Raw genomic sequence first — 13,428 nt, forward strand, 5'->3', positions numbered from 1 at the left:
AAGAGATATAGAGGATTTTCCAGAGAGTCGGCGAGATCATTGATGAAAACCAGAAAAAGAACAGGGCCCAGAACGCTACCTTGTGGAACTCCAGCCTGCACAGGAAGAGGGGATGAAAGAACTCCATTTAGGGCCACACATTGACTGCGACAGGAGAGGAAGTCTGCGAGCCATGAGTGGAGATGGCCTTGGATATCATGGGAAGAGACTTTGGTGAGTAGCGCAGGATGCCAGACTGTGTCAAAAGCACTTGATATGTCCAGGGATACAGCTCGGATTTCCTGTCTGGCATTGAGGACCTCCATCCATTGTTGCGAGAGCAGAAGCAGCATATCCAGGGTAGAGTGACCTGGTCTGAAACTAAATTGATGATCGGAAATCAAGCCATTGGAGAAGAGGAAGGATTTCATGTCTGAAGCGATGATGGATTCCATAACCTTGCTGATGATTGGGAGAAGGCTGATTTGTCTGTAGTTGCAGGGATCTGTTTTTGCACCTTTTTATGCAGGGCAGTGATGTTTGCGGATTTCCAAGCAGATGGCAGATGACCTTGAGCAAATGAGAGGGTGAATAGAACAGAGAGAGTGTGAGTAAGAGCTGAAGAGCAGACTTTGAGGACATGTGGGCTGATGCCGTCTGTACCGGTTGCAGAATCTGAGTAGAGGTTTGACAGCAAGCTCTCCACCTTGTCAGGAGAAAAGGACACAGAGTCCAGGGACAGTTGCGTGCGACTGGGTAATGTGGGTAGAGAAAGTGATGGGTTTTGGACACAAGATTTAGCTGCAAACACCGAGTTTAGACATTCAGCTTTATCATGTGCGGTATCAGCAGTGCGGCCATTTGAGGTAAGGGAGGGGATGGAGGGGGAACATACACCAGAAACAGATTTGATTAGATGCCACCAGGATTTTGAGGAGGGAGAGAGGTTTCAGAGTTCAGACTTGAGAATATTGATCCATAGTTACTAATATTGTTGTACATTCGGTGGCACTTAACCGCACCGCCGTCTCAGGGGTTATAACGCCGGCTAGTTCGGCACAGGTCTCGGGTCACGCGCCTCAGATCACGATACCAAAGTACCCCTGTGTCTTACCAGTTGGGGATATACACCCCGGCTACAGACTGGGTTTGATCAGAGACCGAGCGAAGTCTGCCACAGTCCGTAACCAGTTTGGTTTTAAATACAAATCGAGCGATTGTTCCTCAGCGCGGTACGAATAAATTCAAGGCGGCAAATCTCGTATGAATCAGCCAGATTTATTGGGGACACATTGGGGAGCACAACACAAGCAAAGCATTCATGAAAATGTTATAATTCATCTATAACCCGCTCTTATCTTGGGAGCTACGGATACGGGTTTCGAAGGGAGCCCTAGCAAAATAAACCTTAGGCCTGGACAACATGCAGACAAGACACGGAGTACTTGGTGGTCCCTCATGGATGAGAGGAAAAGTGTTGAAGGCACGAATGCGGCTTGTGACAAACCGATGGTGTCGGATTCGAGCGCCCAGCTCGAGCATGCAACGTGGCAAGATGGCGCTCGTATTCCTATCGGCCCCACTCACGCACGCAGCCTCAGTGCGTCCAGCCCCTGTAAGGTCGATGGCACAAGAGCGAAGGGTCTATGGTGTGTTCCAGCTGGTATCTCACAAGGTCCCGTATGCAAATCCAGGCCTGGCTGTACACCAGACTAGGCCTAATCTGGGTGATGGACTCTGGGATGAAACGGTGAATCGATGGGATGAAAAGACGTCGTCAAGCCATGCTGGGAGTAAGGATAGTCAGAGGCTCCGTGGTTGGATTCAGGATCAACCTGTGGATGACCCGCAGGCTGGATCCATGGCCGAGGAGGAACAGCCAAGCAAGCCACTCCTCATAACGCAGATCGCAGACCGGACAAGCAGTTCCTTTCTTGCCTTTTGGGGCGGGCCTCTTGGCCACTCCCGGGGACACGTGATTGGTCCATCGTTCGAGTTTGCAGCAGCTCTCTGCCAATGGGTTGCTGACACGTCTTGTTGACTGACTGCCAAGGCGTTGGGTGGGGGCTAGTTAAGAGAGGGGAAGGAAGAATAAGAAAGGCGCTTCACGGTACACCACCACTGTATGAACACTGGACAGCCTCCTGCACCTCCCGACACACATTTCACATCCAATTACCAAACAACCTGGCTAAACATGCATTTAAGGGGGGATCTGGGCTCATCATATATATATATATATATATATATATATATATATATATATATATATATATATATAACCATATATATAATATATATATATAACTCACCATATATATATAATATATATATATAACTCATCATATATATATAACTCATCAAATAACCCTCGAAGGGCCCATTTCCATAACACTAACCCCACCTTTCTCCCGAGGCTCTCCTGAGCCTCCATTTGGGGTAGCCCACAGTCATGGCCCTGTCTAACGTACAGCACAGATCTCCCATTTACTCTAACCCACAATATTGGAAACACTCAACTCCAAAAACCAGTGTCACAGTAAAATTGGCATGCCCCTATCCTAGTGTGTCGGATCACTAATCTAACAAACACATTCACACTCTATGCACAATACTTAACATTCTAATTATGAATTTGCACGAGAGGGCATTCAATTTTACTTTTCACACCAATATTTGCAGAGGAGCAGAACATTCAAAGGTTCAAGGTTTCCTAACGTGTTCGCTCCTTCATGCCCCCTCCTGGCAGTATTGTCCATTCACCCCTGAAGGTTTCCTCACTTCGTGGCCCTATTGGCCTCTCACCAGGTGAGTTCAGTTAGCCCAGTGGCCAAATCTCACAGAGAGTTCTTCGGCCCACTGAGCCCACAAAATGGCATGAATCTTTGGCCGCAACGGCCCACAAAAGCACTTTTGCCTCAATGGGCCACAAAATGGCATGAATCTTCAGCAGCAATGGCCCACAAAAGCACTTTGGCCTCAATGGCCCACAAAAATGGCATGAATCTTCAGCAGCAATGGCCCACAAAAGCACTTTGGCCTCAATGGCCCACAAAAATGCTTCGGCCCATATGGCCCACAAAAATGCATTAGCCCATATGGCCCACAAAATGACTTCTCGGCCACAATGGCCCACTCACGAGCAGCAGCAGGCAACAAGCCCTGCATTGGACAGCAGGTGGCACAGCAATGGTGGCACGGTGATATCGATGGTAAGCAAATGCAGTTGGAGGCGTTCTTGAGGGCGCAAATGGGTGTGATGACCTCAGACCAGGTGAGATGGAGTGTACCCTGAACCTTCCTTGCCTGACTTGTTTTGGCAGGACTTGTTTTGGTATGGTCTTCTTAATACATTCTTTCACTTTTTAGCAGACAGGACTTGTTTTGGTATGGTCTTCTTAATACATTCTTTCACTTTTTAGCAGACAGGATGGTGTGTTTCGTAATCAAATGTTATCTTTGTGGGTGTGTGCTCATGACACACTGGTGGCCTCTCTGGCACTTGGAGAGGGTGACCTAGCCTGGCACTTGTTAACAAATTTTCCCATCAACACTACTCGTACCAGGTGTCACACATGAATGGTGCGGAGGAGAGTTCATCGAACCTAACCATTTACTTTTCACTCTAAACAATGAACAAACCCTGCTACGACTAGAATGATCCTAATGACCAATTTTTCCCAACCTGGCACTGTTCCATTCTTTTAAACCTGAGCAAGGCCCTTATTTATCTTTTTTCATTTGGTGGTGCCAGGCATACTCGCTGGATGGGGAGTGTGACTACTACTAGGCCTCTTTGCCTGCTTCCAATCGGGGGAGCGGCCTCCCCCCTCTTCTCTCTAACTCCCTGAAGACAGATAAACCCCACTCAGCTAGCCAAACCCCTCGTGTCCTCAGAGAGGTTTGAAGACCAAGTGACACACGGTGGTGTCGCTGCTGGCCCCTTCCTGTTCTAAAATGGGTACGGGGAGTATGTGATACATGCCAGTGCCGCTTGGTACTCATCTGCGCTGTACTGGTGGATGGCACAAGAAGTTCCTGTGAGGCTGAGAGAGAAATTAAAATCCAATTTCTAAAGCCTGCTCCTGGATGCAGCGCCTCTAACTCTGTAAGAACTCATGCGGAGCTGTCCATTATGGTTTCCGTCCCCTGTGTCAAGTTCTGTCCTGGTGGCATTTCTGTTTCCCCTTGCACCTCTAACCTATTTCCTATGTCACCACTCATTCCACGCTCAGGACTCCCACACACAGCAGGCTGCACACATTCCAAGGTTATGTGTTCACATTCCACACATCCAAACTTGCCTGCGTACTGACCAACTGCCTCGCATTCCAGGGTTACATTCTCGACCGCCACGCGAGTACCCACACACGTTTTGGCCTTGGCAGCACACACCGTTGCTGTAGTCTGGACTGTGGGCTCACAGCATTCATTCACAGGCATTCCACACACATTCAGGGGTCACACATACGTGCACCCCATCGGACAGAGTCTCTTCATTAACATAAAATCCAATTCCTAACTTAAGCTCATTGTCCGCACCATGTACGCACGTGCCCACGTACCTGCTTCGTTCCAGTCACCTTGGTCCGGTCGCTTCTCTCCAGCAGGTTGCTCATCATCGGTTCGCCACACTCCTCTGGGGCTGCCAGCTCCACATGCTGGACCTGCTCAAAATGTGTTTCATTCGTCAACAACCCCACATGCTCCCTCAATGTCTCCTTCCCCAGGGTTTGCTTGAGTCGTTGTTTCATCCGACGAGTGATGTCAATCAAGTCCCGCACCACTAACATTCCTCCCTGTGGTGATGTCCCACATCCCATATTATTGTGCTGTCCTACTTCCTGGCTCCATTTTCCTTTCCATTCGAGTCGTTCTTCCTCTCTGAGCCTCTTTAGTTGTATGTTATCTTTCCGGAGGCTTTCCATCTCCGCGTACTCCAGCCTTGTTCTCTCCTTTAGTTGGTCAATTTCAAATTCATGTTCTTTTTGTTTTCTATCCCAATGTCTCTCTTGTTCTTCCTTCTCCAATCTTGTCGTTTACCTCAATTGGTTGATTTCCCTTTCCTGCTTCATTCGTTGTTCTTTCACCATCTCCGCGTACTCCAACCTTGTTCTCACCTTTAGTTGGTCAATTCCAAATTCGTGCTTTTTGTTTCTCTCCCACCGTCTCTCTTGTTCTTCATTCTCCAATCTCGTCGTCTCCCTCAATTGGTTGATTTCCCTTTCCTGCTTCGTTCGTTGTTCTCTCACTGCTCTTTCTTCCATCTCATTCTTTAATCTTGCTTTGGGTTCCAACTGTTCGATCTGCACATTGTGGTTCCTTAAGGTTTCATTCTCCGTTCTCTCTCTTTCCTCACTTAACATCCTCAGCTTGTAACATCCTCAGCATCAAAGAGAGGGAGCTTAACATCCTCCCCTCTCTTTGTTTTGGTGTTTCTGTGACTCAGCAGCTTTTTCCCCGAATTCCTTTCTCATCTCAGCGCCGCTTTCGCATGCTTCCTTCCTCATTTCGTCCATTCTCTTACTGTATTCCTTCAGTTGTTCCAGATATTTCTCTCCTCTTTTTATCTTCTGTTCGAGGCTTTCTCTTATCTGATTGCCTGATCTTACCTTTTCCTTCAGTTGTTCCAATTCCAAATCGTGTTCCCATTTTTCCTTTTCCAGCTTTATTTTCCATGTTCTTCCTATCCCGTGAGTTACTAATTTGCTCTTCCTCTATTCTTTTGTTCAGTTCGCTCTTCTCTTGTTCCAACTCATGGGTACTCCAATCTACTTTCCTAATTTCTCCATGGAGTTCCTCGAACTGTCTTGACTTTTCCAACAATTCTTCCTTCCTTTGCTCCAGATATTTCTCTCCTCTTCTTATCTTCTGTTCTCGGCTTCCTCTTATCTGATCGCCTGATCTTACCTCTTCCTTCAGTTGTTTCAATTCCAAATCGTGTTCACATTTTTCCTTTTCCAGCTCTATTTTCCATTCTTTTTCCAAGTTCTTCCTATCCCGGGAGTTACTAATTTGCTCTTCCTCCTTTCTTTTGTTCAGTTCGCTCTTCTCATGTTCCAACCTAAGGGTATACCACTCTACTTTCCTCATTTCTCCATGTAGTTCCTCGCCTGCGTTGGCTAAGTCATTTTCCAGCCACCAAATTCGTTCCTGTGCATCGGCCAATTGTTGTGATTCCCTGTGCACATAATTTTCCCGAACCTCGTCTGCGTGCCGTAGTGCCTCGTCCAATTTAGTTTGTAACTCCTCAATATAATTCTCATCACACCTCCTCGACTCGAAGGTATCCGCCAATCGTGAATGTACGTGTCGTCATCCTGCTTCATTTTCCATGACACATGCTGTGACCACGTGGTTTGAACCGGTAGGTGAGAGGGTTTTCTTCGTGCTGTGCGGCTCGTTACGCTGTTCATACTAACCCTCTCCCGCTTCGTGTTGCGCCGAGGTGGAGCTGCACCGCCATTTTGCGACTCCATTTTTATTTATAATTTCTAAGTTTTACACCCAATCCACTCAAACAAAGAAATCAAACCAAATTTTGAATTTGCGAGCGACTTTTTTTTCCCCATGCCTCTCGTAACCAATGTTCGGGGTGTGAACGACACCAGATGTTGTTGAATCGGTGTCCTGCAAATTTATGAAGGTGGAGGGATTCGCACCCCACTCCTGAACACCAGATGTTGTGGATTCGGCGGCGCTTAACCGCACCGCCTTCTCAGGGGTTATAACGCCGGCTAGTTCGGCACAGGTCTCGGGTCACGCGCCTCAGATCACGATACCAAAGTACACCTGTGCCTTGCCAGTTGGGGATATACACCCTGGCTACAACCTGGCTACAGATACAAATCCATCCAACATGATCAGAGACCGAGCGAAGTCTGGCACAGTCCATAACCAGTTTGGTTTTAAATACAAATCAAGCGATTGTTCCTCAGCACGTTACGAATAAATTCAAGGCGGCAAATCTCGTATGAATCAGCCAGATTTACTGGGGACACATTGGCAAAGCAAAGCATTCACGACAATGTTATTATTCATCTATAACCCGCTCTTATCTCAGGAGCAACGGATACGGGTTTTGAAGGGAGCCTGAGCAAAATAAACCTTAGGACTTGAATAATCCTTGAATGGACTGAAAATTTTGGTGGTTATCAATTGAACAATGGAAAAACAATTTACTACAATCTCAAAATGATATGTGGCTCAGGAGGTGGTCAAACAAGAGCATTGAGAGAAGTTTATCATTTTATTTCTGCTCAACAAAGACACTTAAACCAAGAACTAAGTTCTAAAATAATCTTTGTGAATATACTCGATGGTGATGAATGCAACAGAAAACTTAATTTATTACACAGAGTAGAACATGACCAAATAGTCATTGGATCACTCTTTGAATGGAAAGAAGTGCTTTAATCAGTAAGTCTCAGTTTAACATTTGCTCATTGAGGCAGAGATCAGCCTCCTCTTTTGACCTCATGGGCCTTGAGTCAGAGAGTCGGGGGGGGGTGCGGGGGGGGGGAATAATTCTCCTCTTTTGACCTGATGGGCCTTGAGTCAGAAAGGTTTCCCCATTCATTTGTATGGGATGGGGAGGAATCCATCTCCTGTTTTGGACTTTTTCAGGGTTGATTCAGAGAGTTTTCCCCCTTTCCCCCATTCATTTGCATGGATGCCTTAGAGAAACCCCATTTATTCTCTACTGCCAACTATAAAGTTTGGTGGAGGAGGAATAATGGTCTGGGGCTGTTTTTCATAGTTCTGACTAGGCCCCTTAATTCCACTGAAGGGAAATTTTAATGCTACAGCATAAAATGACATTCTAGACAATTCTGGGCTTCCAACTTTGTGGCAAAAGTTTGGGGAAGGCCCTTTCCTGTTTCAGCATGACAATTCCCCATGCACAAAGCGAGGTCCATACAGAAACGGTTTGTCGAGATCCGTGTCGAAGAACTTGACTGGCCTGCACACAACCTTGACCTCAACCCCATCGAACACCTTTGGGATGAATTGGAACACCGACTGCGAGCCAAATCACCCAATAGTGCCTGACCTCACGAATGCTCTTGTGGCCGAATGGAAGCAAATCCCTGCAGCAATGTTCCAACATCTCGTGGAAAGCCTTCCCAGAAGAGTAGAGGCTGTTAATGTTGGACGAGCAGGTGTCCACATACTTTTGGCCATGCAGTGTTCTTCTTCTTAAATGACCACAATTTTTCCCATGTTCCTGTGGGGTTTGCCAGGAAAGCTTGGCCCAACTATTTCATGAATGGCAAGACGTTCGACTAAGTTTATGGTAAGAATTTCTAATTTGTTCAGGGTGCTTGCGATAGCTCAGCTACTCCTTGTGAAGATCTTTAACATCCAACGAATGCTGGGAGATGGGACACAGTCTAACATCCATCCATGGGATGGCACACACATTGAGAAATTACTCTACCTGTGAAACACGAACTGGGATGATAGTTTATAAAGTGGGTCAGGATTCAAACCCAGGCCAGACAGCTTAGAGGCGAGGATGCAAACCTCGAGGCCATCCTGCAAGTCCTCAAAAGAATGCATCTCCCTTGATATAACTGAAGTCAATGGGAAAATATGGTTTGATTGTATGGAATTTCGCTTTATATGCAACTTTTCAAGAATGTACATATTCCATAAATTGAGGGATGGGTGTGTAATGCCAGGATGAAATTGATGAAACTCTGCCATATCAAGATCATCTCAGCATCAGTTCTTCTGAGAGGATGCTTTTTTCTTTTTCTTTTCTGGATAACCATTATTTGTTTCTTCCATTCTTTCTTCCATTTTTCCAAAATTTAGAAGATGTTGGCCATCGACTCCATGACTGCATATAATTCTTCTGCAGACCCACAATGTTTTTTTTTTTGTGTATAAAGTTGAGGCTGGTGAAATAGCGAGAACATCGCAAAAATAGAACGGCACTCGGTAGAGTGCGTACCTCTGCCAGACTAAACAGTTTACCTTTTGTATCCCACTGATAGGCTGGATCTAAATCAGAACCTGAACCCAAATCGAATCAATTGGCTTCTGGTCACTTCCAGAACTCATCTACCAAGTTTCGTCCAAATCCATCCATAAATTTGAGATATCCTGTTCACAGATAGATCGGGATGAAAATATAACCTCCACCCACCTTTGGTGGCAGAGTTAAAAAATAAAACGATCGGAAGAACAACACTTGGAGGAAGAATGAGAAAGGGAAAATGGAATGAAACAACAAGCAAGGGAATGAACACACAGGAATGGAGGGGGGGAGGGGAACGAGTGAGGGAGGTGGATGGTGTAGAGAGAAGGGGTAAGTGAGGGGTGGGAGGGAGAATGAGAAAACAAGCAGGAAGGAGAGTTGGATGAGAAAAGGTTAATGGGGGTAATAAATATCATGGGTTAGGATTGGGGATGATGAGGTGGTGGTGCCCTGGATGGAAGAATAGGAAAGAACAGCCTCTGTAAATCAGTTCCATGGATGGGAGAAACGAGGAAGACGAGTTTTGGTGTGCAGTCCGCCTGAATTTTGGAAGTTTAACCCGAGGGGAGTTACAGGAAGAATGTGTGCATCCTAGATTTGCTAGGAATGCTTGGATTTAAAGAGGAGAGGCAACAATATTGGAGAAGAGGTAGTAATAAAAAAAACAATAGGACCAGTGGACCTTAGCTTTTATGGGCCCTGGCCTGATGTTGTAACCAAAATTTAGTCGCATTCTGACTGATGGGTTTGGAGAAGAAGATTTTTGAAGCAATTTACACGATTTTCCCAGAAATTTACTTAAGTCCACAATTTTGACACACTTCTGGTCACGTGATTGGCATGACATCCACAATTTAACATCAGAACCCTGTCCTAATGTTGTAACCCAAATTTGGTAGCATTCTGACTGGTGGGTCTGACACAGATTCTGGTGGCATTCTGACACAGAGAGGACTGAGGGAGCAGTGAGAATGAAACCAGAAGTCAGTAAAAAAAAAAAAAGCGAAAAAAATCACAGGCCACTGGCCTGCTGAAGATATGAGGGTAGTAGATATTGTGATTAGGCATCATCGTGGAAGATTCAAATCATGTTGAGAGATTCATATCGTTTAAATACGAGAGAGTTCAGAGAACACCTTGCCTTTTGCAGTCTTGAGAATAAAGGACATGGGAAGGATATTTTCAACTCCTGCTTTGCATTAATGAGCATGAGCCACATCTGAAGTCCATTTTCTACCGGTCATACGATAAACACGGTCCGGAGACTAACTCCCGTCCAGACATAAATATCGCCCGGACGTGTCCGGAGCCAAGCTGTCTGGAGACAAACACCGCCCGGACGTGTACAGAGAAAAGCTAGCCGGAGACAAACACCACTCAGACACGTTCAGAGACAAACTCCCATCCAGACATAAATACCGCCCGGACGTGTCTGGAGCCAACCTGTCTGGAGACAAACACCGCCCGGACGTGTACAGAGACAAGCTGGCCGGAGACAAACACCACTCAGACACGTCCAGAGACAAACTCCCGTCCAGACATAAATACCGCCCGGACGTGTCCGGAGCCAAGCTGACTGGAGACAAACACCGCCCGGACGTGTACAGAGACAAGCTGGCCGGAGACAAACACCACTCAGACACGTTCAGAGACAAACTCCCATCCAGACATAAATACCGCCCGGACGTGTCCGGAGCCAACCTGTCCGGAGACAAACACCGCCCGGACGTGTACAGAGACAAGCTGGCCGGAGACAAACACCACTCAGACACGTCCAGAGACAAACTCCCGTCCGGACATAAACACCACCTGGACATGTCCGGAGAGAAACCCTGTCCATACATGTCCGGAGACAAACACCGTCCAAACATAACCACCATCCGGATATGTCCAGAAAGAGACAGAGACAGAGACAGAGGTGGGGTTGGGGAGTTAGCAGAGAGAATATGGTTACGGGCCGGGGGTCGGCCGCCAACCGACCGCTCTGAACGGAGCCGCAAGTCGAGTTGGCCCGACCGATCGCCCGGAATATAGATCGCCGCCCGGATAACTCCGAGCGACGGGTCCTTGTACAAGAACCGAAATACGCCAATCGGCAGATCACGTGGGGTAGGGTCGATTGCCAATTTTCAATGTTCCTAAATACCCACGTGATCCAACTACCGGGGTATTCCACCCTCGACGGATCTCACACGGAACAAACCGCCGAGGCGAGCTTGTCCGTGCGCGATTCCGAGCGGCGTAATTGCCGAGAACCGTCGGTCCAAATGTCCCCCTATTACGGCAAACCAACGGCTTTCTAACTCCCAACACACGAAATGTTCAGTCAAAGAGGGAATGGACGAAACAAGCAGGTTTACATTCACACAAGGACCTTTATTATAATGAAATACGTATGCAATTAAATAAGGCAAAACACGTATGCAATTATACAAGCAACAAAAGCACGACAAAAGAACGACAACCGTCTATAAGCAATTATTAATGTACAGTCACTTACACAGTTTTACTTACGGGACTCGGCGCCACAAATATTCATTCGAAAGAAAAGCAGGAAAAAGACCCCATCAAAGGCAATAGGGTCAGACTGGACCTCTTGGGTCTTTATGGTGTGGGACTTGGCAGACCAAATGAGTCCCACGAGACCGTTGCAGGTTACCTGCACCCTCGTGATGTCTGGCTTGGGCGACCCACGACGTCCCGTCCCCACAGCAGCTAGCGTAGCCGCGGTCGAGCTCGGGCCTTCCGTGTGGCAGGCGAGCTCTCTCCGGCTCTCTCCACACGAACGCGCTTGGGCGACCCGCAATGCTCCTTCCCCACGGCAGCTAGCGTAGCCGCGGTCGAGCTCGGGCCTTCCGTGTGGCAGGCGAGCTCTCTCCGGCTCTCTCCACACGAACGCGCGGTTTGCGCGACACAGCAGGCAAGGCTGCGCCTCCAGCTCGCGTCTCCTTCGCGACGTCCGGACTTCCACGCAGCTCCTTGGCTTCTGGCTTCCTCCCAACTCCCCCAACTGCCGAAGCAAAAAGCTTACTCCTCCCACGGGACTCAGCACACGAACTCAGCCCTACCACGGGACTCCCAAGGGACTCTTTACGAACTCCTACGAACTCTTTTGGGACTCTTTACGAACTCCTACGAACTCCTCTTGAACAAAGAAAAGATGTCCTCTTTATCCTTCCCACCCCCTCCCCCGCACCCGGCGTGACTCATGCCCTTGTGATCCACCCCCCGCTCAACCACGGGTGGGAGGGAGTTGTTGACGTCACCGCAGGGTTCTTCTTCCTCTTTATAGAAGAGGGGGAGGGACGTCTCCATTGTTTCGTTCCCTAACTATTAAATCGATCCGCAGCGCATCTAATCAATTTCAAAACATTTAAACAATGAAAGGTGAGCTATCTAGGGAACATGCACTTATCGACATAGCTGACTTAGGGAACCTGTATGTTGTGTGCGATTGAATTCCAAATTCGTAACAGTATGTTATGCTTTATGAACACACACACACACACACACACACACACACACACACACACACGCACACGCACACGCACACGCACACGCACACGCACACAATTGTGATTGTACATGCATATGAATCATGATCATACACATTATATGTGACATATTACATATTTTTGCAGAGCCCGGTATCGACTGCGAGCATGACCACAAAGTGGAGCAGTAGGGTCGACTATACCGAAAACCTGGAATCGAGATCGTACTTTTTGGAAAATTCCGAGTGTACGGGTCCCTTACCGGACCGTGAATCGTCAATAATTCCACCACGTGGTACAGGGTTATTTGCCAATCTTCAAAATACCTAGAGATCCACGTGGCGAGTTACCGAGTATTCACACCCTCGACGGCGCTCGTACGAGTCGAGCCGTTAGCGTGCCCGACCCGTGTGCAACCCGATCGGATGGTTGCCGAAGTCCCGTCAGTCCCAATGTACATTTACAGCGGCAACAGCATTTATAATTCACCAACACGCGCCATGCTAAGCCAATGGAAGAAACACAGCAATGAACTGATACATTTAACAAATGTATTTATTTGTAATGGGGGAAAGGGGGGAGCACGCAAGAAGCAGAGTTATCCGAATATAGAGATGCAACTATGTACAGCAAAGAGCACTTGAACAATTCCTACTTACAGACGGGCCCACCGACAGACACACACACACACACACACACACACACACACACACACACACACACACCCAGAAGGACATGGACCTGTCCACCTCATGTGGTTTGGCTGACACGAGCAGACGAACCAGGCGCCAGCGAGACGCGAGCAGAATCCAGAGTTCCCTTCAGCACTCGTCCCGGCAACCAAAACTCTCCTCTGTATCCCAAACTGTCCAGAAGGCAGGAGGTTTCTCTGCCACTTCTCCAAGTCTTTGAGTTGAACGTCAAAGCGAGGGCTGATAACTCCCCACTCGTTCAACCTGCCCGTCAAAT

Source organism: Eptatretus burgeri, chromosome 10 (genome assembly GCF_056783735.1).
Source record: "Eptatretus burgeri isolate ZD-2024b chromosome 10, Ebu_testis_v1, whole genome shotgun sequence".
NCBI classification, from domain to species: domain Eukaryota; kingdom Metazoa; phylum Chordata; class Myxini; order Myxiniformes; family Myxinidae; genus Eptatretus; species Eptatretus burgeri.